Source organism: Saimiri boliviensis, chromosome 10 (genome assembly GCF_048565385.1).
Source record: "Saimiri boliviensis isolate mSaiBol1 chromosome 10, mSaiBol1.pri, whole genome shotgun sequence".
Classification (NCBI taxonomy): Eukaryota; Metazoa; Chordata; class Mammalia; order Primates; family Cebidae; genus Saimiri; species Saimiri boliviensis.
In genome coordinates, this window is record NC_133458.1 from 35027143 (window position 1) to 35050924 (window position 23782).

Consider the following 23782-nt stretch of genomic DNA (forward strand, 5'->3'; position numbering starts at 1 on the left):
AACATGTTTTGAGAATGATTTAAAAGCTCAGATTTAAATATTTGAGAAAAAATTCAGAACTGGTAAGTTGATTCGCTGTGGGGGTGGAAGTGGGGGAGGCAGTGAATGGGGGAATGTTCACTTTGATGACTCTGGCTTAGATGACTGAGGATGATGGTGCCACCAGCCAAAAGCCAATAGCATCAATTCCTCCAGGAACTGGTTGCCAAGTCCCTTGTCATCCTTTGTGGTTATTGTACAATGATGCATTAGGTTCAGGTGGTAGGTGGCTGGGAAGAACGGGAAGAATCACCGTTTTCTTGGATCTACACTGAGTTCTCCTTAATGGCCATGACAACCAATGTGTGGCATAAAAATGGCTGAAGTGAACTATTCCTTAAGACACTTCCTTGTTGTCAGTGTGGCCAGAGAGGCACCACTGGCTCCCAGAATCTCTCAGGGGTCTCCAGGGACTGCAATCATGCAAAAAATTTAGCCTGATGATTCCGTACAATAGAAAGGTTAGTCTTCACCTTGCTTTCTTTGTATTACAAAGCAATGACAAAGACTAACATAAAGAATAATTTATTCATGATATGGTTTGGCTATTTCCCCACCCAAATCTCATCTTGAATTGATCTTTTAAAGCATGTACATAGCTGAATAATAATCAACATTATGTGACACCAGACGTCACCTGCATTGTTCTTTATAAAGACCTATTTGCCTTTTCCATTCATCTATATTTTCCCAGTCTGGCTATTGTATCTTTTCAAACCAAGTGAAAGTTAGATAGACAGACACTCATATAGATATCATTTGGAAAAATTATGACAACTAACATTTATTTATTCACAAGCAAGTTGTAATAAACAGTCTAATGAGAGCAAGAGAACCTGTGGAGTATAAAATAAACAGATGAAAAATTCTTACCCAAATTAAAGACCTAAAATGAGAAAGTAAAAAAGTCCTTAACTGATAATTACACCAAACTCCTGTTTAAAGATAGCAAATTTATGGCTTGATGTTTTAAAATCTTAAAAGTGACTTTAAGAACTAGAGTTAATTTTTTCAAATGTGACATTAAGTCACTTGTCTATTGATGCCTCTAGCCTCTTTCCTGAATTTCCACTTATTTTTTAAAATTAGTCTCAATCAAGAGGCTTCTATAAGCTAAGCAGAAGCCTGAATGCTGACCTTTTCCCTTTTTTTCTATCTCATTTCTTAATGATGATGTATAAATTACATGTTTTTATATAAGTAATTCTGGTACATGACAATTTATAAATCAGCGAAAACAAGCTGGTAATCAGCTTACATTGCAAATAGACTCATTGCAATAGTTCATTGTATTAGCATGTGACCCTACTCTTTAAGTGTATACATTAAAAGGCTGAAAGAGAAAAGCTTTAAACTAAAATGTTAGGAGTCATTGTTAAGGGAATATCAATCTTAAAGTAAAATATTAATAATAATTTGGCTCATTATATAAGCCAACTATATTTGATTTTTAATAAATTGATTCTTCAAATCTTTTCCTTTCTTTTCTTTTTTTAAGAGACAGTCCTCATTCTGTCACCCAGGCTGGAATGCAGTTCATGATCATAGCACATTGAAGCCTTGAACTCCTGGGCTCAAGTGATTCTACTGCCTCAGCCTCCCAAGTAACTGGGACTACAAGCACGTGCCACCACACCTAGCTATTTTTAAACATTTTTTGTAGACATAGAGTCTTTCTATGTTTCCCAGGATGGTCTTCTACTCCTGGCCTTAAGTAGTCCTTCAGTCTCGGCCTCCCAAAGCACTGTAATTACAGGTGCCAGCCACCTTCAACTCTTTATTACAGGGCTGGGGTGGGGAGGGGTGGGTGGAGATACACTTGCATGGATTTAAATGTATCTAAACTTGTGTCCACTTTATTCAGCCGAGGGGAAGATTCTGCAGCAGACTGTTCAGTAACAATATATTTAAGTAATTTCTCTTTTTGGATGAGCAGGTTCCTTGTCTTTATATAACTACATAGAGAAGGTTTGTCAGGAAGCTGGGGCAAAGGAAGTGAAGTAGACACTGAGAAGTGAAAACCCCTGAAAAGTCACAGAAATTCTAAGGCAGGCTTAGGACTTCCACAGGCAGTGGAATTTGAGGAGATGGAGAGGCAGGTTGGCTTTTGAGCCAGCATAGCTCACATGTTTGAAAGGTTGAGAACTCTAGCTGACATCTGTTTGAGACATTTTTAACTAATTAATACTGAGGAATGGTCAAAGTTAAGTACAAGGTACAAGTCAACAATGCACTCGCAGGTCAGCAAATTTCTCTGTTCACCCTGGTTTAGTTAATGCAATGCCTATGTTTTCACATTTGCCACTACCAAATAATAAACACCACATTTCTGAAAGGTGTTCACATCAGAGTAATAATAGGACACTTCTTCAAAAAAGTCACTCTTTTTCATTACTCAAAATAAAACTTTTAAAAGTTATACTAGTAGTATCAAAAGTATTGCAGCCAGGCACTGTGACTCACGCCTATAATCTCAGCTCTTAGGGAGGCAGAGGCAGGAGGATAGCTTGAGCCCAGGAGTTCAAGACCTGCCTGGGCAATGTAGCGAGACCCTGATCTCCACAAAAAGGAAAAAAAAAAAAAAAAAAAAAAAAACAAAAAGACAAAAGTATTGCAAAGTATTTTTTCTTCAGTGATAAAGGTAATGCTGGTAGCAATAAGGTCATATCTATCTCAGCTCCAAGAAGACACCAGTATCCTGTGTTTAAGAAACTGAATTAAAATTTTGGAATTTTCAAGTAAGTTGATTCTAGACCATATCTCTATAAAATCTGGCAAACTGGCTTAGAATAAAACATTTATTCCCAATTAACTCACTGTGATTTCACTTGGTAGAACTCTAGAACATAAAATGGAAGAAATCTTCCAGATCTAAAATCTAATTTGATCAAAATTCATGATGCCTTTTAGGGACACATTTGGATGTTATAATCTTTTAAATCAAAATTATATTTTATGACTTAGTCTTCTGATACCATATTTAAAGCATACATATCTATAACTTTGATGGGTAATTAGAAAATAAACTATGGCCACAAATATGTTTCTAAATTTGACCTTGTTTGACCTTCGATTCCCTGGACATTTGATAGTCTGTTACCTGTTGTATTAGTTATTATATATTTTCTAGTAACACTCCTAGGTCTGAAAATACAAATATGAATTTTCTTTCAGTAAGACTAAGGTCTAGAAGAAGAAGACATACATATAAACAAATCAATGCAATGAAAATTACAGGTAATTTAATAAGGATATGTGCACATGATCACTTCCCTGGGGTGTCAGAATAGGTTTTGAAGAGGAGATAATATTGAGTGTAGAAATTGCATATCTACTTACTAAGGCAGGGTAGGGCTACTCCTGCTTTCTAGTCTGAGCCAGATCACCAGTCCCCTTGATAACTAGAGAAGACAGGACAGTTTCTGTATTTCATTGCAAGCCTACTATCTTGGATTTTACTTTGGTTCTCTATCACTGTCTGACATTAGGTTTCTATTCTGTCAAATAAAGTTCAATTCTGATTATCCTGTCTTCTGATGATAACTTGTCCATCATAGAATTTCAGGATTGGGAAAAACCACATTAGGTCATGATATGGTTTGGCTGTTTCCCCACCCAAATCTTATCTTGAATTCCCATGTGTTATGGTAGAGACCTGGTGGGAGGTAATTTAATCATGAGGGCAAGTCTTTCCCATGATGTTCTCCTGATAGTGAATAAGTCTCATGAGACCTGAGGGTTTTAAAAAGAGGCATTCTCCACAAGCTCTCTCATTTTTTGCCTGCCGCCATCCCTGTAAGATGTGAATTGCTCCTCCTTGTCTTCTGCCATCATTTTGAGGCTTTCCCAGTCACGTGGAACTGTAAGTCCAATTAAATCTCTTTTGTTTATAAATTGCTCAGTCTTGGGTATGTCCTTATTAGCAGCATGAAAACGGACTAATACAATTCAATTACCCATTATTGCTTGAATTCGCTATAGGACACTCTCAATAACAGGTTTTTATACCTAGATTTAAATACCTTTGATATTGGGGTCTCTATCTCTCCCAGAATACTTCATTCAATTTTTTTATTTTTCAATGTTAGAAAATTATTTCCTCTATCAAAGTCGGTCTCTGTAGCTTTTATATTTCTCTCCAAATTGTACCTACTAGGGGCCATCCAAAATATGTAGTTATTTTTCCATATCATGGCCCCAGAAATATATCAATACTGGCACTGTAGTTTCCTGAGCCTCAACTTTTTCATGATACAGTCAAACCTGCTCCTCATATATCAAGACTCTACCAATCAAGGGGCCTTCTACCAAATACTCCCCAATTTGTCTATATTCTTTGTAAAGCTTAGCAACTAGAGTTGGGCACAATATTTTTAATGGAACAAAATATGATAATCTAGATGAGTTTTCTAGGCTATAAAACTCTCTTTCAACTTTATCATCATAACAACAGTTAATCATATGTGCATGGTACTTTCCTGGGGACATGTGGAAAGAAAATAAAACTTGGGACCCCCAAATCACTAAGCTAAAGGGAAAAGTCAAGCTGAGAACTGCTTAGGGCCAGCCTGCCTCCCTTTCTATTCAAAGAACCCCCTCTGCTCACTGAGATAAATGCATATCTGATTGCCTCCTTTGAAGAGGCTAATCAGAAACTCAGAAGACTACAGCCATTTGTCTCTTATCTACCTATGACCTAGAAGCCCCCTCCTCACTTCCAGTTTTTCTGCCTTTGCTGTAAGTTGTCCCGTCTTTCCAGATGGAACCAATGTTCATCTTGCATGTGTTGATTGATGTCTCATGTCTCCCTAGAATGAATAAAGCCAAACTGCTCTGACCACCTTGGGCAAGTCAGGACCTCCTGAGGCTGTGTCATGGGCTCACGCCCTCAACCTTGGCAAAACTAACTTTTAAAATTAACTGAGACCTGTCTCACATTTTTAGGGCTCACGGGAAGTAACACTCTATAATGTTTAGAATGCATGGGTTCTGAAGTCACACTTCCTGAGTGAAAACCTTGTATCTACCATTTATTAACTAATAATCTTGATTAAGTCTTTCTACTTCTCTATTCCTCAGTAATACTACCTAAAATATATGGAGTGCATGAGGATCAGCCTCACAGGATCACTGGGAGGCTTAAATAACAAAATGACGGCTGCTGGACTCTCCGTTTTCCCACAGTCCGCTTTCTCTTCCATAAGCTGCCACTCTTTTCTCATGTCAGCACCTTTGCACTTTCCTTGCCCTTGCTGGAAACATTCATCTTCTACTCATCCCCAGATGGCTACTTTTATTTCTTCATATCTCAGACGAAATGTCCTCCCCACTTCTGCTAAGCTATTTTTTCTATCATATCACCATGTTTATTCTTATGTATTTATATTTCTAAAATAGACAGAGTCTCACTGAGTTGCCCAGGCTTGTCTTGAACTCCTAGGCTCAAACAATCCCACTACCTCAGCCTCCCAGAGTGCTGGGATAACAGGCATGAGCCACCATTTTCAGCCAGGTTTATTCTTTTCACAATAGTTATCATACTCTGCAATTATTTATTTATTTCTTTTTGCTTTTTTTTTTTTTTTGGTCTTTTTCTTCCTAATAGAATGTAAGCCTAATTAGAGCAGATACTTTCCTGTTCTGTTACAAGTGCTACTCATCAATTTATTCCCTCAATATTAGTCTCTGCAGATAGTATTGAATGAATATGTTAGTGAGTATCACCCATATTTGTTGTTGTTATTGTGCTTGTCATCATTTCTCTTAGCTCTCATACATGTTTTCTGAACAGGCAGGTAAATGAGTAAATGAGTTCACATTTTCAGAATAACTAAAATAACAGCCAAATGCATTTCACAAATGTGAGGGGAAATATGGTCACTAAAATGGGACAAATCCGCTAACACTCCCCAAACATTTCTCAGTAGCTACAGAGAATTCAGTTCAATAGTGCATGAAATTCCATTTTATATGTCCTAGTTTGTCCTATGAGAAAATCTCAGTATGCACATTAAAAGGAATCACTTATTTAGAACCCAAATTGATAATGTTACCATGCCAGATCTATTTAACTTAGCCTGGATTTGGCCACATCATTTTTTTTTTTTTTTTTTTTTTTTTTCAAATAGAGGCTAACAAACTGCTAAAGAGTTCCAAAGCAAATTCTCATTGCAACATCCTGCTTCCATTTATTTTAGTTAGAAACCCTGGCAGACATACATAAAGGGAAGCCCATAATGATACATTCCTTAGACTTTTGTATTGTTTTATAAGCCAAATAATTTTTATGGAAAAATCATTAAATTGGATGTAGAATTACTAATTGAATTATCTTTGTTTTTCAATTTAAACTACAAGATAATTTAATAGTTGAAACTAGTATAATCTAATTTCTGCTTTGGTAGGCTCTATTTGTGAGAATTTAATAGTTGAAACTAGTATAATCTAATTTCTGCTTTGGTAGGCTCTATTTGTGAGCTCTATGATATTATCTTTCCCTTTTTTATTAAGCAATTAAAATTTTCATGCATTGTTCATGTAGCAGAGCAGCACATAGGACTATGGAGTAAAATATTAAAAACTTTCATTTTAACCTTCTCCAACTTGTACTTTTTTTTTTTTTTTTTTTTTGAGATGGAGTTTTGCTCTTGTTACCCAGGCTGGAGTGCAATGGCGCGATCTCGGCTCACCGCAACCTCTCTCTCCTGGGTTCAAGCAATTCTCCTGCCTCAGCTTCCTGAGTAGCTGGGATTACAGGCACGTGCCACCATGCCCAGCTAATTTTTTGTGTTTTTAGTAGAGACGAGGTTTCACCATGTTGACCAGGATGGTCTCGATCTCTTGACCTCGTGATCCATCCACCCTGGCCTCCCAAAGTGCTGGGATTACAGTGTACTTTTTATTTAAAAATGCAAGTCCTATTAAGTAATTGTTGTATATCTTTTTTTATACAATTTTAAACTTACAGAAGGTTCAAGTACAGAACAAAGACTTTTTCTTCTCTAGCCACTAGAGTGCATGGTGCCAACATCCCACTGACACTGAGTACTTTAGTCTGAGCTTCTTTAGGACAAGAATATTTTTCTATATAATCACAATATACTCTTCAAAATAAGGAAATTAACATTGATAACACTAGTACTATGGAGTCCCTATGCTTCATTCAGATATTCCCAACATAATAACCTTTATGGAGTAAGTTTCCATTCAGTAACACATGTTGCCTTTTCTTGTCCTACCTCCTTCAGTCTGACACAGTTCTTCCATCTCTTCCTGACTTTCATGATCTTGATCCTTTTGAAGACCACAGTTATTTTATAGAATGTCCCTCAATGTGAGTTTGTCTGATATTTCTTCAGGTTTGCATTTTTATTAGAAATGTCATCAAAAAAATGCTCTTTTCTTCTCATTGTATCTTAGTCAGTGGTACTGGATCGATTTTTTTCTGCTGACATTTACTTTGGTCACTTGATTACAGTGTCTGTCAGGCTTTCCACTGTAATATTATTCTGTCTTTGTAATTAGAAAGTATTTTGAGGGGAGATATTCTGAATTTATATCAATATCTCATTCTTCATTAAATATAATTTTTTCAATTCTTAATTTAATTTGAACTCAAGGTTTTGTATTTTGTTCAACAGGATATAAAACATTACTGCCACTATTTATTGGAGCTCTATGGGACCTTTTCTCTACTTTGTTATCAGTTGTCTTTTTTCCAAGAAATGAATTAAAATCGATGACAACTGTTTTTAGGATTAGTGTAGTGAGTAAACCAGTTTTTTACATTCCCCAGGCTCTCAGAGGGACAATTTGAATTCCCTCTCTGACTTACATCCTCTCTCACTATATCCAATGGGGTACAGTCTTAGGATTCAAAGACTGTTCCCATCTGTGTGGTTATCACCACATACAGAAATATCTAGGGATGTTTAAGATCCTCCATGTGACCAAACAGCGACTCTATATAGTTGAATGGATCCTTAGGTTTTTAGGCAATCATTAGATCCTTTCCCATTTCTCTGTACGAAAGAAAATTCTTGTTTCAATTTCAGGAGCACTGAACAACTATTTCCCACTCATAACAAATCAGAGCATGAGTACTTCTCAGCCTTTCTTACCAGCAACCAAGACTCCTGACCAACTTCCAATACGCCATGCAATGTGGGTGTGGTGCAGAATTTTAATGAGTGAAGGAGATTTACACTTAGGGAATGGTGCCTACTGAATTCTACTCTGAAGGTAACTTCCTATACTTAATGAAAATAATATGACCAAAATCACAAACTGCATTTTTACAAACTTTTGAGAAAATTATCCCATCACTAAGTCTAACATTCTTAGGGAGATGAAGAAGAGGCTGTCTTTAAACTAAGAGGACTATTCCATGTCTTAAAAAGGGAGCGAGAATTCCTGCTTGCATTGGGCATGAATTAAGATGTTATGCTTGGCACACTGTCTCTAGGGTGTGTATGAGAAGAGGCACAGAATTTAAAGGAAAAGTAGCTATGACTGGTTGCAAGTATTAGTGAGAACTAGGATGAGCTCAGTCAGTTTTCAGGATTTCCCAACATGAACTAGCTCATTATTAGGCATGACTTGATTGGAGCTACTCATGTAACCTGGAGGTATACTGTGAATCCTTCTAAGTGAAGGGAAAATACTGAGTCTGAGGAAATGAAAAAAAAAAATTATGTTTCTTTTTATTTCTTAAGTTTGCAAAACTTTTAACTTTGAAAACATACCAAAAAATATTTATCTACTTAAAATAAGACAATGTCTTGATCTTTAAAATTTAGCAGTATTGATCTACATGTAGCAATGGTTTTAATCCCTATAATTCTGAAATATCCCCAGAGGATAATAGTCTAAAATGACTGTACTTGATACTCATGAATGGGATGGCATCTTATGCAGCAGAGTTTAATGTGTCACCATGAGTCATTTCCTTTACCTATAGATATTTGCTCTGTGTTATTTTAGAATTCAAACTCTGTCTGGGCCACTTAGTCCTTTTTATTTTCTGCGGGCAGATAGGAAAGCTTAATTAAGATGTGTTGAATATATGAATAACTGAATGAAATTATTACCCAACAAGTGCAGGCACTACCATTCATTATGAGATTTTCAAATAAATCCTCTGCTAGAGTAATGGTAACTGACAGATAACAGTTTTTGGACAACTATTAAAACTTTCAAACATACCCCACAGGGTTACAGAGTAAATTTCAAAGAAAAGTGCAGCCCAATGACAAAAAAATGTAATCTGGGCCGGTGTGGTGGCACACACTTGTAATCCCAGCACTATGGGAGGCCTAGGCGGGTGGATTACCTGAGGTCAGGAGTGCAAAACCAGCCTGGCCAACATGGTGAAAACCCATCTCTACTAAAAATACAAAACTTAGCTAAGCATGGTGGCACATGCAGTACCAGCTACTCGGGAGGCTAAGGCAGAAGAATCATTTGAACCTAAAAGGCAGAGTTTGGTTGCAGTGAGCCAAGATAATGCCTCTGCATTCCAGCCTGGGTGACGGAGCAAATATGAGATTCTGTCTCAAAAAAAAAAAAATGTAATGGCACTAAAAGAATTTGTCCTGTGGAGTTGACATTATTGACTTGAAAAGTGACAATTACATGAGTTTTAACTCCAAACAGCTACTGAAGCAAAGAATGAATAACAATCTTTACTGAATAAAAATTCGGAGATATATATATATATATATATATATATATATATATATATATATATACATACATATATATATCTCCTATTTTTAAAATTTTGGATGTATCCATAAATTACATTACTGACAGCCAAAAATATTAGAAGGAAATGATGATTATTATGATTATTAACAACACAATTTAAGAGGACTCTACTATTGGGCTTTAAAACTTAAAAAAACAATATAAGAATGAAAAACACAATCTTAATATTTTCAGGACCCAGGATCTTTTGAAGTCAGGTAAATAAAAAGATTATAAAATAGGAAATTTCCTTGGAAATTGCTAGGGATAAATGTGTCAAGAGTAATGTAAGGTAAAGATAACTTGCAACCAGATTCACTAATTAAGGAATCGCTGGATCCACCTAGGCCAGGAATTTCCAGGAATTTCCCTATATAGGTAAAGTGGCCCCATCCAGATGGGAAATTCAATGCAAGTTGCATTAAAAATTGTCCAAAAACATAACTTATCTTATTAATGCAGATAGCAGGCTTTGAAAATAGCATTTTAAATGTTATTACATGTTACATTGAGGCAATACTGCTACTTTTTAAATGTCAGTATACCTCATCCAGAGAGCTAAAGCACTTTTACACATGTAAATATATTCATGCATGTGCTTTCTCTGTTTCACTCTATCATTCATTTGTTCCACAAATTAAGATAACATAAGCTGAGATTGATCTAGATTCTAGACACTGCAACGTTCGGCTCCTCAAATCTGCATTATCGGGAGCACCTGAGAATTTGTTAGACATTAAATTAGTGGCTTCTATCTCAGATTTACTGAATCAGAAACTCTGAAAATCAGGCCCAGCAATCTTTTTACAGTAAGCACTCCAGGTAATTCTCACGGTCTCTAAAATTTAGGAACCACTGGTTTAAATTATACACTGTCTATATTTATTGTTTCATTATTTATCATTGTGATTGCTCATTTGACAATTTCATCGTCAAAAAAAGAACAAACTGTAAAAGTTTAGGAATGTTCCAAATAAGGAAATAAAATTCCTCACTAACACAATATTTTATTCTCTTCAATGTTATTTAAATATGAAGTACGTTCATAAAGAAAGTCACAGGAGTCTTCACATACTATGAGCAGGCATGCATAGATAGTATATAACTATCTGTGATATGTTAGCATGAATTTTAACAATATCCAGCAGATAATAAATAATTGTTCAGTAAGAACCTATAACATACAATCTTCTAAGGTATATGATGTCAACATATTTTGTAATCTATTCTAATATAGTTCAAATATGGTTTAAAAAACTTGCATATTTCCACTTGGCAAAGTTGAACATTTATCTGGCCAACAGCTGCTAGCTGTTTAATTGCTTAAAATTAGGAAACTGGAAAGTGGTATGACTATCTATTTAAGGCCAAATATTAATTAGGATCAAATAAATTTAGTTCCTTAGATCTCTGTGGTATCTAATCTATACAAACGTCTTGCAGTGATAACTCATAAATGAGTAAATGAAGGCCAGATAAATTAGAGGAATTTGCATCATATCCCAAACTTAGCTTTCTACTAAATTTACTTTTAAACATGATGGTGGCATAAAAACATATCAATGAGACTTAGGTTTTAAATCAAGCTTTCTCTCTTGTGTTTAAGCATGAATAAGCAATCACCATAAATGAAAGTAAAGCAGTTATTACAATTTACCTAAACATGTACATTCTGAAGGTAAAGGATCATAATTAAAAGTTATAGAATTTTCTTCCCAAATATACTCTGAAACCTCATAAACATATCCCAAACTGGCTATCTTCATTGTCTCCATAGAAATGAAAGATGTAATTATTCTGTTAAAAAGCAAACAATCGAGGCTGCTCTCTAAAGATGAACCATTCTTTCAAAAGAGAATGAACTCTTTCATGTCAATAGAGACTCACTTAGAAAATGGTGAATTGGAATGGGGAATCCTTTGATTTGCAGGTCAGTAACACTGTCAATCAATTTGCAGAAGACTGAGTTTCAGGGGTGGGTGACCACTCTGAAGCATATTTTGAGGGCATATTCGGGTTATGGGTTACCTGCATAATTGTTCTGACTTTTTAAAAATTATACTTCCTGGTAAATGATGTAAAAAATGTGACTGAGCTGGCAGTGATTCAGACAATCAACTATGTGAAATTGATTCTCACTGAGCTTAGATAATGATCCCAGATTGTGAAACAAATGCAAAGTGAGGCTATTATGTCACAGCGGAGAAGAAAATCAAGTTGTATGATCCCTTAAGTGCCTTCAGTGGAATACTGGCTAGATCAAATCTAGATAATACGCAAATGTATAATAGAACCATTTTTTAAGAAAATATATTTTTGCATTAATTTATTATTACTCCTTAAGGATATAGATGATTAATATACCATTTCTGACTTTATTGCTTGGTAAAGAAGTTCACCTGGTACAGTCAAGTAGAAATAGGCCCAGACATGGGCCCCTCAGATACATGAACAGACCATTATAGAATGAGGAAGTATCAAAAGGCAGAAGACATTCCGTGATGCAAAACAATCTCTTAATCATCCTGGCATAAAAATTAATTTGGACATTTAAGCTCCCTTTTCCCAGACCTGATTATAAAACAAATATATGTTTAGTCTAGAAAAACTAGAAGATACTAGACAAGGAAACAGATGAAAATAAAGGGCGCTCACAATTCCACTTTCCAGAAATGACTGCTGTTATAAATTTCCTAAGACATGCATAAAGCAAAAGGACTGTACTGTACACCAAGCTTTGGAACCAGAATTTTTTATATTTACACAGGAATTCAAAGCCTAACAGCTTCATATCTTATATTATTTCCCACATCTCTTGAACAAAAAAATCAGATACGGCCATTGAAATTCTCAAGCCAGGGCCCTAGGTGTCAAAATCCAGGTTCAAATTTCCAGTCTTCTTCTTACATTGTGACTCCGGGCAAGTGACAACATCTCTTTATTTCTCCATTTATGAAGCAAAAACTCAATCCACATAGCTTTGTTCATTCACGCCATACATACTTCCTGAGCACACACAAGGCACTAGACTCTGAGCAAGGGAAGATCAATGAGACACGGAACCTGCTATGTCACTGCACTACAATAAAGAAAGAGGGCCAGGGACAGTGTATGAAAGCAAGGGATGTACTCTGGCCTGCGGAAAAGAAGAGGCAAGAAAGAAGGCTTCACTTGAAGGTGCACAGTCTGCAGAAGGTGCACAGTCTGCTATTCAGACAAGATGATACACAGAATCAGAGAGATCTGCTTTTGAAAAGGCTGGTATAGCGGCAGGCAGAGGGAAGGTAATGATGGGGAATGAAACAGGATAGGTGAGTCTGCTCATTGAAGCCATTATATGCCAAGTTAAAGAGCCCATTTTTTTTTTTTATTCTGTAGGTCATGGGGAGAATCATATAATTACATCTGTACTATTGAAAGATAATTATGCAATGGACATAAACCTGGCATAAGTCCTGAGTATCACAGAAGGTTTATCTGACTTTAAATAGTAATTTTATTGAGCACTTTATATATGCCAGGCACTATTCTAACTGCTTTGTACATACTTACTCATGTAATCATTGCAGCACCTGTTGAGATTGGTACTAACATTGCTTGTTTTGACAGGTGAAAAACATTGGGACAAAGAAGACCGCATGTAAGATGGAGCCCAGATTAGAAGCCCAGCAGTAGGACTGCCTCTGGAGCTTGTATTCTCATCAGACAAAGTGACAAAAGAGTCCCCAGTACAACCAGCTTCATTAAAATACATCCGAGTCCATAGTATTTATCTCACTATGAACTCCCTGAAACTATGTGTGACAACGTTGATTAATCCTGTCTACTTGAAACTGCAGCCCTCTTGGACGACGTGAAGCCCCCTTCTCATTCTCCTCTCTTTTGGACTTGTTTACTACTTCCTCTTTTAGTTCCCTACCTAGTGTGCTGATGTAAAATCATGCCTAACGTTTCTTAAATACAAAGAAGTCAACAGTTAAAATTTAAGCCGTTGCCAGTTAAACTATGGTACAAATCTCGTTATTCAGAATTTTCAGTAGGGCAAGGATACCAGAATTATTTCAGAAGCTTGTCTCATCACATTCCTAGTTTTCTGTCCAAAAGCAGGAAGAATGCTGTAGGGGCTGGAGCACAGTGATTTCTCCTTCACCTACACATCTTAGGATAGCTACTCCCTTTTCCTGGAGCAATTTTTCATCCATGTTGACTTAACTCCCGTTTATGCTTTATCTGAATCTAAAGTCCCTCTCTGGTAAGCCTTCTCTGAACCTCTTAAGCTACTTAGGGTTCTGTACCTTAGGTTACCACAATCTACCCTGCAATATTTACCATGCTTAAAAAAAAGTCATGCTTGATCATTACCGTTTGCATACTTACCATTACTTACATTCATCACTGCATCTCTGATGCAGTACAATGTCTGGCTTATGCTATACATCCAATGAGTACTGATTAAGCTAATAATCTCCAGACTTTAAATTTTCCTTTGTCAATAAGTTTATAACATCATTAAGGTAGAAGGCAAGCCAGGAAGGTAATGAGAAGTTTACTCCTGCATATTCTAACACAAGCTGACTGAACATAAAAATCTGAATGATAATATGAGGACACCATATGCATAAATACAGCCGATCTTCAAGAACAAACTTTTAGGATCTTGGAAAAGAAAAACTATACGTCATTTTTTTTAAGTGCTGCAAGTAGATCTTACTTCCTAGAAATGTTCATGAAATATGAAAGAATGGAAACTACAGAGTTTAGAGGTAATATATTTTGGCATATGCCAACTTTTGGATTTGCTTTGGCACTGATTCTAGGTAGCTCTGCCATTATTTCAATTTCCAGGTGCCAAAGGGCTATAAAATGCAGCCTTTCCTGTTTTCCAATTCCTTAAGATGTTTTGCTATTTCTTATATGCTAAACCTTGCTCTGAACTCACTCCACAATATTTATTTTTTGTATAACCTATTTCTTGCAAGAAGGATTTGGGATGATCCTCTGAAATTATGTTATCACTAGTCACAGTTCCTCCCAGGTGAAATTATTTCTCTTCCCCCATGAGACTAGAAGTAAAGTACCAACTACCAAATATATATCGGGCTTCTACTTTGTGTGAGTCTGCTTGAGGCACAGGGATAGTTAAAGAAATTAAAGTTTTGCTCTGGCAGAAGCTTGTTTTTTCTGTTGCCCTCACACTGACTTAGCTACCTTACATTTACTTAGAAAGATATTCACAAACTATTACAGAGATAAAAGCAGGTAAGAAGCCATCAGAATTCAGGATGCATAATTAGGACATCTAAGGACAAATAAAAATTAAAAATAAAAGGCTTAATTCTTCCTATTGAAAACCGAAGACACTGTTCTCTACACTCCCACCCCACCCTTTTTTAAAGAGTATTTGCTTTAGAAAAGAGATTATTGTAAGCATTTTCTCCTTGTTTTGCAACGTATATAAGTCCTTTTGAAAACTAGATAGGCCTTTTGTCAGCTTTATAATCCAGGGTGTTTTTTCCAAGGACCCGGGCCATCCTTGTGAAATGCAAACAGTCAAGGAAGATAGTGCCCCACTCTCCCAACTTCTCTGGGAAGTCAGAGAAGTTAACTTCTTAACTTCCGTAAGCCTCTGGCTCCAATTTGTAAAGCTACCTCTTACCACAGAAATGTGAGGTTTGTTTTCCCTTTGAATAAAGCCAATAGAGTAACACAAATAGTCACTCCAATTACCAGTTAAAGTTTAGGTGAACCATGTGTTACAAAGCTGCTGCCAAGTCCTTCTACTTGAGGACAAGATATTGTTTATCTTGAAAACATATAGAGGGTTGTACCTGTTTGGCTATATGAGGCGGTGAGATTCTTTTCTAACTTGGAAAACTTTTAGTGGTTACCTGTGATGTGTATTACATTCTGGTTTAATGCTTGATAATAAAACTGCTTTTTTCCCTACTACTTTATGGAGAGGATTTCTGAGGTGAGAGAATATTTTGTTTTTAATTATATGTCCCCAAGAGAAGACATTAAGAGTAGTTCTCTCCAGAAGGTGAAATTCCATAGATAAATAGATAGCTGTAATAGATAGGTAGATAAACTATATACATAAACATATTAAATATAAAATATATGATACATACATGATTTTCTTAAATGAACACGCTTTTATAATGAGAAATGAAAATTGTTTTCTGTGTGGAAAAAAAACATCAGATTGGCACTTACGTTACTTGTCAAGATAATGGCTCAGATCTCTACACTTTGCAGATCTTGGCATTAAGGGAATTTGATCAGAAGACATCTACCATCTTATCACACAAAGTCTCATCAACCTGTGTGTGTATACGCTTCTTTCTGTTGGTCATCAGAAGTTACTCTACTAAATTAGGGAGCTGAATAGTGAAGTTTAGCTTGCATGGACCAGAATCTGATTTTGTTCAAGGTTGATGCTCCTTCCCTTCTTCCTCCAGACCATCAGTCTCCACCCTTGGTATGGGTGCCCATTTAAATGGATTGAATGCCCTCAGCTGCTGAACCTCCAGCATCTTCCTCTTCTCATTTCTGCCTCTTTCAGAAGGAGCCCCAGTATGAAGCTGCTGGAGCTCTACTGTTTCCAGGACAAAGCTTGCAGGCATTTGAGGAAGAGGAACGCTCAGGGTGGGGAATGACCCAGGGTGCCACCAAGAGCATCACAATGAACGGAGAACTTGCCCGTACTGGTGCCAGGCTCCACTCTGCACTCAGTCCCTGCTGCCAGGTTTCTTCCTCAGTCTCCCAACTGTTTCCTGACTGTCTCTCAGGGGCTCCCTGTTGCCTCTCCCTTGGTTCTGGCTTCCATCAGGCCCACTGTCCTCAGGTTATCCAAACATGGCTCTACAGGTCTGGACCCTACCTCTCAATAGGATTCAAGTTTCCCTCTCTCCCAAAGGAACCCTAGGCCTGTGCAATTGAGGGATGAATCTGTGCAGCTGTTGTAAGTGTACCAGAATATTCTGTGATAGTTGGAAGCTCCCTGAACAGTCTATAACCATTTGGATGCTAGTGTGTCAAGGGCCACAGAGGATCTCTAAGATCCTCTGCATCCAGTCAGAAGGCCCAGCTCTGGTCCAGTCAAGGAGTAACTCACCTGAACCAAACATTATGTGGTTTAAGCAAACACGGGTATGAAACAAAGCGGTAAATGTAGGAAGGCATGTTTGCTCGTTTCTGTTTGCCACTTTAATTTCACAAGCTCCTGACTCTATGACAATGTGTGGTTCTCTGGATGAATGCTTTGAAGACAAAACAGGATACAGCACAAAGCCCCCATGTCTCTTGCCTGAGTCACTGTATTCCCTGGAAGATAAATGACCCCAGTCCTTGCCTTTTCTTACACATAAGATAACATCTGATGGGGTTAGTGATCATGCTTCTACAATCTATAACCAATGTACTTTAGTAATCTGTAGTTAGATGTACACTTACACCCAAACCTTGATGTGGTTCCACTTTAATGTAACTTTTGAGTGAATCTGATGTGATTTTGCAAACGTGGAACCTCCACCACCTGCGTAAAAGCCATGGCTGCGATAATGTGCAACAGCAGTACTCTGGCTATATGCCTCAGTCTGGAGTCCTCAGTCAGACTTTGGAATAAAACTAACTTCAATTCTTTAAAAGTTTGATCTTCTTATTCTTTAGTTGTCATGTGGTATTCATAGATCACAGGATAAACAGCCATATACATATTCCCCCTACGTGATAAAGGAAATAAAATCCTTAAGTCCAAAATGTGTCTGACTGTATTTCAAAATAATTTTTGTAATTCAGTCATTAAAATATACTTCACTAAAAAAAATTGTCTGAATATAAGAAATGAGGCATTTACATATTTTTAAATCTTTTTGATCCTTGAAAATGATTGGTTTAAAGAGTCAGAATTATCATAGAGAAAACAAAGGAAATGGAAACAAAATAAGCCTTCCACTAGGCCCTGACCGATGCGTAAGCTTGAAGGGCAGCACAGGTCGACATAAAATTATTATAATGGCACTTGGCCTAAAAGTTTAACACATTTAAGTGAATTTTGTGTGACTATACGAACTGCAACCTAAACTTAGATTTCTTTTAATTATCCATGTAATTTTGTCTTCTCTTTTTCTTTTATGATATGTATCTGTTTCATGAACTAGAGCCCTCCCGAGTGAAGAACACCGAGAGTGAAGTAAAGGAGGCCCCGCAAAGGGGAGAAACACAGTGCCTCCTCCATAAAGCCCAGACAGTTCCAGCACAGACAGAAGAAGGGGCCAAGTTTCTTCATTCTGAGCTGCTAAAGGACTTGCCCATCCCACTGAAGCTTCTACTAGATGCTATGAGCAATGGCAGTTGAGAGGATGGACTCAGCAGAGAATCTATGCAATTTTAACTTTTTTTTTTAAATAGGGGAAGCTCCTTAGCATCTAGTTTTACTAGCAGATAAAATAAATAATGATTATCTAATTATCATGCTATTCTGTAGCCATGTTTTTATTTTTTTCAATTCTATACTAAATGAGAGTTGCAATCAAATAAAATGGTTAAGCATATTTATCTTTTAATCAACAAATACAAATTGTATACATCTATTGTATATACATGTGGTTTTGAAATATGGATACACTGTGAAATGACTAAATTGAGCTAATTAACATATACATTACCTCACATCCTTATCTGTTTTGTATATTTATAGTGAGAACACTTAAAATCTACTCTTAGTAATTTTCTTTCCTTTTTTCTTTTCTTTTTTTTTTTGAGATGGAATCTCGCTCTGTCACTCAGGCTGGAGTGCAGTGGTGCGATCTTGGCTGATTGCGACTTCCGCCTCCTGGGCTCAAGCAATTCTCCTGTCTTAGCGGCCCTAGTAGCTGGGATTACAGGTGCCCGCCAACATGCTCAGCTAAGTTTTGTATTTTTAGTAGAGGCGGGGTTTCACCATATTGGTCAAGCTGGTCTCAGATTCCTGAACTCAGGTGATCCACCCACCTTGGCCTCCCAAAGTACTGGGATTACAGGTGTAAGCCAGCACATCCAGCCAATAATTTCCAAGAACAGAGTCAATACAAATAGGTTCTGACTTTTGGATTACTTAACTGAATCCTGTTCAGCCTCCACAACGAGGCATGCTTTAGTCATCATTATTTAGCATAGAAAAAGTTTGTACAGAATATAAATCATAGCTAAACTTTAAAAACAAATCTAAAGATGATAGGAAGTATCTATTTATAATATCCATTTAAGCAAATCAACCCCTTCTAAATCCTCTTGTGAGATTATCAGATGGGCCCAGGCTTGTTCAATCCGTTTGGGCTCAAGTTAAGACACTATTCAATAATAATTACTTGGATTTATAATGTACTTGCTCAAAGAGCTTTCCTGCAACAATGGGAAGCATCGTTTGATCTGCACACAATTAAGTCAGGCATTATAAGTAAGTTTTTTACAAACGGGAAAATTGAAATGCAGAGCTCTTAAGCAGCCTGGTCAGTCTATAGATTCATGATGATCAGAAAACTTGCCCTGAGCACTGTCCATACTTTATTAGGGTCTGTGATATCCTCTCACAGGTGAATACACAAAGCTGTGGTTCGTGTCCAACTACCTTTGCCTTTCTTGCTAAAATTAATGCATGTTAAGTTGAAAACATTTTGTGTCAACATATTTGTCAAAGTTTTTTTTCCCCCAATATAAACAGTATACAGTAAGAAGTGAGACTCCTGCTGGCCAGACGTGGTGGCTCACACCTGTAATCCTAGCACTTTGGGAGGCCGAGGTGGGTGGATCACCTGAGGTCAGGAGTTCAAGACCAGGTTGGCCATCATGGTGAAACCCCATCAAAAAAAAAAAAAAAAAAAAAAAAAAGAAGTGAGGCTCCTGCCTCTTATGATTTCATCCACATCTAGAGATTCACTTTCCATGGGGTAACCATGGCCAACAAGTTAGAATATATCATTTCAGCCATTCATCTATGTCCATATAATATGTAATTTTTAACAGAAATGAGATAATTTTATAGAGTTCTACAACTCTCTTTTCTGTTGCTCAATTGGAAATCAGAAAGGAACAGTCTGTTTAATATGAGAAGTGGTGAATCAAAGAGAAAATTCGTTAAAAGGATATTCCAGATTATAGAAGCAAAGAAAGGCCAAAAATCAGTCATTATTCTACATGGATTCAAATTTTCTTTCTGCATGACATCTGGCTTACTTTCTCCTGGGTCAAAATAAATAAAACATTAAAACTTACTATGTACAAAAATAAAAGCCAAACACCAAACCATACTATATCCAACCTTAAATTATGGCCCTTTTGTTTTCTATAAGTAGCATTTTCTATTCTATAAAGTTACCAAAATGGAAAGACGATTTAGACAGGATATTCTATTTACAGAAATACAATCAATTTGGTATTTAAAGCGTCCCTCATTCTCGGGTATCCAGCCAAGTCTAAAAGACTTGTCTGTGACCAAAACAGTCACACTTTCTTATTTAAACCTAATGCATTCTTTAACCAAAATTTTAAAGGTGTTTAGGTTTAAGAAAGGTGTTTAGGTTTAAGAACACCTGAGAATATATTCTAAAAATATATCTAAAATTTCCAATTTCAAGTTGCTTTAAAGATTGGTGAAAAAGAAACAATATAATATTTTTAAAGTCCAGAAAATAAAGATTGTATTTCTGTGGTATAACTTCTAAGAATGAAGCAGTTAAAGTGCCCCCATTTCTGATTATCTTATCATTGCTTGGAGTTACAATCAAAGATATAACAACTCAAAGAGAAGGAAGATTTTTAACATCTATGATAAATATCTATTTTTTTTTTCACTGAACTGTCCTTGTTTAGGGATTGTCATAAGAAATTTAAGGTTACTAGAAAGAGTGACATTTATTTTCTGAAACCTGTAAATGAAATGAAGTTGTTAAAGAAAGAGTCAGATTCTTAGTGCTGACATTCCCAGATTTACAGTTCACTCTTTCATCACAGAGTGACAAGCAAGGCTTGCTCACCCTCCTATATTAACTTTTAAAAATGGGACTGTCAACTGTATTTACCAACCCTGTCATTTCTTAGCATAATTATAGACTACATCATGAATAGAAAGTTGTTCTTAACCTATGCATAAAACACAACTAAAACAGTATTACTTCTCCTCCCTTTCTCCACCCATCTGGTAGCCAGCGGGGATTTACTTTGTTACTTCATATATTATAATTGTGTAATTTTTTCATAAATTACCTTAGCTCAAGTGATTCCATTTAAATAATGTTTGATGTGCAATGTAATATTTCTAAATGACTTATGAGCTGTTTAACAGACAAGCCTTATAATGTACTTAGTGATTTTTATTAATAGAATCCTATATGTTCAAACACTCAAGGGCAAGTCATTTCTTCCGTGACTGCCACTAATTTGATAAATTTAAATGATGACACAATATGGGAAGTAACACAAACATACAGCTCAACAAATGAAACTGTTGGAGCTGAAACTAGAATTAAATGTGGTCAAGACCAATTTACTCAAGCCATTCACAAAATTAGTTACATTTAAGAATGATAAGACTAAAATTTTAATTTTTTTCATACAGTTAGCATGGTTTTCATTTTCTAAGTGGAATAATAGCATAGAAATTAAAAAATACTACCAAACTTCAAATACTTATATTAAAAATAAAAGGTAATAATTCACTTTATTGTGAATAACCCACGTTAAAGGTTTGGCTTTGATGTAATTTGCTTGGGTGAAATACATTCATTTGGATAAAGAATTTCATTTATTTATTTTCACTTTGATATTCCAGTAATTCAGACAAAATAAGTCATTTCAGTTTGAGCTAAACAAATAGCTGTAAAATGTCTTCATCTTTAGTTTTTTCCTAGGATCCTCAAATATTCTAGGAATAATTTTCCAAACCAATGGGAAGCACTACTGTAAAGAAAGCAATTCACTCTTTAAAACTTTGGTAAGCTTCCATCCTCACCCTGACTCTGGGACATCCCCTTTTGAGATCTGCCACCCAACTCCCTACAACAAATGCCACATTTTAATGAGTCTATCTCTTCGATCACTAGACTTTCCTGAAGGAAGCTAATGCCAATAGGCCTTCGGTTATGAGCAAGATGATTCAAGTTGATTTTAAAGCAAAGAACTATGCATTGTTTCTGCAAAGACCCATCTGTTAAAGCCTAGCTACTCTATAGGTGCCATGTCTATACTCAGCCCATTAAAAGGAGCAGGTCTGTGGCTGTCTCCTAAGATAATAAGATATTGGACAATGGTATGTGCTATTGCTATATCTGCTGACACCCTAGCAAAACTGTTGTCTTCTCCTGACCTGATGAGGCTCACCCAAGATGCATAGGGCCCCTGGGCTGCTGGGAAACAACACCATCACTCCATCTTGCTTAGAGCTGAGAACTATAATTTTCTGTTTCCCTAGGAAGTAGGTCCTCCGTTTTCTAACTCTGGGTTTAGGGAGAGTGGACGGAGCATTAAAGTTTGTTTTTCATTTTACTCATACATACTTAGTAAATATCTGAGTTCTCTGAAGATTGATTGGTTAGAGGAAAATAACCTGCTTCGAGTTTCACGTCTGAAACTAAAAAGTTAGTCGTTAACAAAACTGAACCAGGCTGACTTTTATTCTTTGATAAAATCTCTATGTATCACGTTTGAAAAACAGGTATATTTTACTCTTAATGGAGCAAACATTATCTTGAAAACAACAGAAATGCTCTTCCCGCCCTCTAGGCTCCTGTGGAGGCCTGCTGAGAACGGGACTTCTGAAAGGAGCTATGTCTGGAAGGCTGTGGGCCAAGGCTATTTTTGCCGACTATAAGCGGGGTCTCCAGAACCAAAGGGAACATACAGCTCTTCTTAAAATCGAAGGTGTTTATGCCCACCATGAAACAGAAATCTGTTTGGGCAAGAGATGCACTTACGTATACAAAGCAACGAACAACACAGTGACTCCTGGCGGCAAACCAAATAAAACCGGAGTAATCTGGGCAAAGGTAATTCAGGCACGGAAACAGTAGCATGGTTTGTGCCAAATTCCAAAGCAACATTCCTGCTACGGCTATCGGATACAGAATCTGAGTGATGCTATGCCCCCAAGAATTTAAACTAGTGAAAAGTCAATAAATAAACGTGGATTTGTGCCCTTGTATTTTTGTTAAGTGGATTAAAAAACTTACTACCTAAAAAATAAATACGTAAATAAATAGAATGGTGAATTTTTAAAAGATGGCTTATGATATTCTTAGGAATTAAAAATAAAAATATAAACATAAAAGGCCCAAACATGTAGCACTTTAATACTTAAGAAGAACTTCTTGGGGAAAAGCTTATCCTGGAAGCAGCATTCCAAAACCACTACTAGCAACACTTAAATAAATCATTTTAAAAGATGTCTTGCATTAAATATTGCCCAGATGGTGAGACTGGTAGATTTTTTTTCAGGAAAACTAGGGGTTTCGTCTTGCAATGTCATCTTCCATGTTTGGGGATGCACCCTAAGCATTCTTAGTCTCTTCTAACAGGTTTCTCATAATTATTAGGGGCATTAAAAGCAGCAGTGATTTTTATAAAATACTTGGATTTCTCTTTTGGAGGAAAAGACAAAATGAGTTACAGCTGTCAGATGTAAAGTCATAAAGTATATACAGTTATAAAGTTTTTAAAAAGACAATACTACATTAGTTAATAAACATACACCCAACTGGAGTATTTACAAAAATATAAAAATTTATCTTTTATATCAATGCATATATATTACTTTGTCTAAAGCAACTTTCTCTCTTTAAAAATAAGAGGGAACATTAATTTCTAAAGATTTAACATGATGCCAACAAAAATTTTAGGAGAATCATTTTAGCTTTTACTTATCACAGTAAAAGTATTTTAGGGGAACCTCCTAGATAATTCATTAATAGCAATAATATATTTAGACCATAGCATCCTGGCTAACACAGTGAAACCCCACCTT

General features: G+C 36.3%; 1 protein-coding gene and 1 pseudogene across 6 annotated transcripts in view; one reads left to right on the forward strand and one right to left on the reverse strand.

Moving 5' to 3' along the window:
- The window catches only part of PTPRZ1 (protein tyrosine phosphatase receptor type Z1), a 192751-nt gene that overhangs the window by 106716 nt on the left and 62253 nt on the right, over window positions 1-23782 (reverse strand). The gene's annotated exons all lie outside the window — the stretch shown is intronic.
- Window positions 22590-22938, forward strand: LOC120365350 (large ribosomal subunit protein eL33 pseudogene; annotated as a pseudogene).